Source organism: Aegilops tauschii, chromosome 7 (assembly GCF_002575655.3).
Source record: "Aegilops tauschii subsp. strangulata cultivar AL8/78 chromosome 7, Aet v6.0, whole genome shotgun sequence".
Classification (NCBI taxonomy): Eukaryota; Viridiplantae; Streptophyta; class Magnoliopsida; order Poales; family Poaceae; genus Aegilops; species Aegilops tauschii.
In genome coordinates this window covers 59,343,342-59,347,552 of record NC_053041.3, presented here as the reverse complement: position 1 = coordinate 59,347,552, position 4,211 = coordinate 59,343,342, and positions in this window count along the sequence as shown.

Sequence of the window (4,211 nt, the reverse complement as noted above, 5' to 3'; positions counted from 1 at the left end):
AGTTTCAGTTAGTGTGTCTAGCTAGTAGTTTTAGTTAGTCCAAGGATCATTTGCTAGCTGATTTTGTGTGAAGCAAAACTTTCCTAAATTCTTGTAATGATATTTCCACTTACAGTCCTAGTTAGTCCATGGATTATTTGCCCCCCCCCCCCCCATGAATAAAATGCGAAGTTCGTCCCCTCTGTCGCATACACTTGCAGCTCGTTCTTCAGTTAACAGAGAGTGCAGTGCAGAGTTCAGGGTCAAACAAAAAACGTTATTGGCCCGTGGGCTGATGACTACTGTGAGAAAAAGTAGACCCAAATAGAAATCAAGCTCAGCCGCTTGGTGCACCCATGTTGCTTCAACAAAAGAAGGTCGTGCACTAAATTTTGTGATGGATCATTTTTTGATACACAATGTTAATTGAAACATTTTGTGATACATTAAATTAATTGAATCATTTTTTAAGGAGGATAGATAGATCCATTCATGCATGGCCGCGTGAACACATGTATGTATTGTATCTTGTTTTTCTTTTTGCTGTACATATTTGTTGCTTGTCCACTATTGTTTTCTCATTGTTTTTATGCATGTCTATGGCCCAATACATAGCCGTTGTGAATAACCTCTTCGATTCGGAACATTACCGGAAAGCCCCGGGGGAGGTGGTGGTAGCCGGCGGAGAGGAAGTACTTGGTTAACCCCCTTGCACCCCTCCACCTCGACATCGCCCACACCCAGAAAATATTTTTAAAGTATAACGGGTTTTCGGCCATTAAAAATGTATAAATGTTTTTGGTTCAACATAATGTGCAAACGAGCTCGGAAAGGGATGAAACTTGGTAGGTTATCTTCATCGGACGGACTATTTTTTTATAGGGTGTGGTAAAAATTTGAGATTGTTATGGCAAAAACTTGATGCACCTCATTTACAAACCAACCAACAAAGTATCAGGGTTACGAAGGAAACTTCCGCCTCCGAGAGATAACTATTTTTTTACACCATTGAACTTCAAACTCTTTCTATGTTTAATACACACCATTGGAAGTCTCATGTTCAAACGTTAGATCATTTTGAGTTGGTTTGCTATTTCTAAAAGCATTAACTAATTTTCAGCCATTAAAATGGGCAAAAATATTTTCGGTTCAACATAAGATGCAAGTGAACTCGGAAAGGGATGAAACTTGGCATGGTGTCTTCATAGGACCCTTGTAGGGTGTGTTAAATTTTTTTTGAGAACATTACAACATAAACTTGACGCACTTCGTGTACAAATTTTTTACTCTCCAGCGAAAGAAAACACTCCCTTCCACATAGACATAATTTTTTGACAACATTTCTCCTTATACACCATTGAAACGTCATGCTCAATCTTGGGACTACTCTGGGTTAATAAACATGATACGTTATAACACTCTTCCTTACTTACATGATCTGTGGTCGGTGGTGCGTAAAGCCTGACACTGCTAACAATGGAAAATGCTGAAAAGTGTGGGAGCAGGTTAGGAACGGCCCGCCACTCATGCGTCAAGATCCCGTGGCGGGCACCTAGGCCCACCCGCTACTACTCTTTCCATCCCACAGCCAATTTTGTGAAAACATAGGTGTTTCGGCTAACTATTGCCGCCCTCCACTGCTTAGCGTTTAGCAGTGGCCGACTTTTTTTTCCCACCGCCACTGGAACTTTCCGAAATACCTGTGGTGGGTTCCTTGCTCTGCCCGGGACTGATTTGAGCCGACCTATAAGCCTTTCCCATGTAGTATAAGCCCTCATGAGGGTGATGTCACCATGCACCACCGCCGTCGAGCCTAAGAGACAGATTACCGTTTTCACCACAGACCCATGGCACTGTAAGGGGCCCATAACAATGCCCCTAGAGGGAACCGACACCCGTAGGTCCCTACGTTGCTGGCGCCGAGCGCAGAGCTTTTGCTCGGACTCACACAAGTGCCGCCCGAGGACTCAAGGTTGCCAATCAACCCACGAGGTGGGGGGGGGGAGTGGGGCAGGCCTCCAGATCATAACCAAGGAATCTCCACCGCCAAAGCAACGACGACACCAGGATCACCCGCCACCCCTCCCCTCTCTACCCTCATAGTCAAGAGGAGGCGCCACCATTGCTGAAGTGCTGCTCACCATAGAGGCAACAGCATAGCCTCCCCATCTAAGGTCTCGACTCTAGTGTCCAAGAGAGACACACCACCGCTACTAGAGCAACGAACCACCGTAAAGCCCGCACCTTGGCATGGACCACTACGGAGCGGAACCCTTGTGCCATAGCACCACCTCGGTCTGACCCGGACATCTACGATGCCGACCCACACGCAAAGGGAGTTCCTGGACTCGGGCGTCGGATCCCACCTGGAAACAGCCCCTAACCTTGCCCCCTAGAAGTATGGGCGCTGATAGGCGCTGGCGCACCGGCCGAACAGCTGGGCCGGTCAACGCGCGAGCGTCCGATTCAGCATATTTCACCCGTTCGATCTGGGTCTCGCAATAGAAAAAAAGTGCATCGCGCTCCGCTTTCGATCTCGGTTCCTCCTTCCTCGTGGGAACACAGTGCTGCCGCCGTGCCTGCAGCAGGCGCTCCGGTCTTGCCGGTCCCCGCCCTTGCCACCGGTTGCCGCCCCTCGCCGCCGCAAAAACTGGAGATGGGGGTTCCAGCGAAACACACAACACGGTAGCAAAAAAATGACTGGTTCCAGCCAAAAATGAAGACCATGGTAGCAAAAAAAAATATCGATCATAGCAAAAAGAAGGCGGTTGCAGCAAAAAATCATCTTCGTCGCCGTCCTCGTCTGCAGCTCCGTCGTGATTGGATGTAGAAAATCATCTCGCCGGTTGTAACAAAAAGAGATTACGGTTGTAGCAAAATCATCATCACCAAAAATGCAGTAGAAAAACAGAGTAGCGCTCGCCATGGTCACCATGGTTGCAACTCTGACACCTGCCGGTTCCAGCCCGAGGTGACTACGGTTGCAACATCAATAGCATCATCGCCTCCGGCTCGCCGCGGGTCGGAGTGCCAAGCAACAAAAATCTTTAGTTGGTCGGTTGAAGCAAAAAATTACTAGGTTCCAGCAAAAACAAAAGCCGATTTCAGCAAAAACAAAGTCAGCAGGAAAAAGCTCCCAGTGACGATTGTAGCAAAAAAAATAGCTAGTTCCAGCAAAAACACATAGTGGTTCCAACAAAAATAAGGTTGTCGCCGGCGGCAAGGGCCCATCGGGATTTGCCGCCATGGTTCTAGCATCTGGAAGCCACGGGTTCCAACATTTCTAACCGCTGGGTGTAGCACCATAGGAGCTGCTCGATGCAATCGCCGTTGAATCACCATCGATGCAGCCCACTGTCGACGCGGCGCAGCCGCCATGGGAACTCCTCTCGCTCTTTTTTGCAGCAAAAACAACAAGGATGGGAGAGGCGAGGGGGTTCGGTGAGCGGCCATGGCTGGCTCCAAGTAGCAGCGGCCGGTGCTAAATCTCATGGAGGGGGATTTCTCTCGCTGGAGAAAGAAAGAGAGAGAGATGTGGAGGGGATGGGGGTGAAGGGAGGAAGAGGATAAGGGAGGGAGGTGGAAAGAAGAAGAGAAGACGGAGAAAAAAAAGCTGGGCGTGCGGTGGAGTCACGGGGAGTACGATTGTGGTGGGATCGAACGCTGCGCGTGGGACCAGCCCAATGTTCCGCCGGTGCCCCGGCCCCAAACGTTTCCCTAGAAGTATTCAGGAAATCAGGGACTCGCGCTCTCCTCTATCTTCCCAGTCCTCCGTAAAACGTTCAGTACCACGTCGCAGGCCAACTTTCCTCAATGCCTCACCAAGGCAACACCGACCCGTGTTGGTTTGTCGGGGTATCAGGCCTTCTCAGGTGAGGTCCAACCTAGATCCAGCCAAGGAAGGTTTCCCCATGCCTGCTACCACCAGTCCTGATTCCCCACCTGCAACCAGCATCTCCGGTCGCTAGATCCATGCTCGTCGGATGCTGCACATCACCAGCCGCCGGAACATGACCCCACTGAGCCTGAGCAACAAACAGACGGGAGATGGCCCTCATGCACGAGCCGCGAGATCAAGGCCGCGCCCCAATCTAGACGCCGACACGCCCCCTATCGGCGCACATGGAGGGTGGCAAAGGAGAGTGCGCCGTGCCATGCGTGCTCGCCGACCAAGCCTTGCCACTATCCCCGCCACTTGCCACACACCGTCCACCACAACCAACGAAGCAACG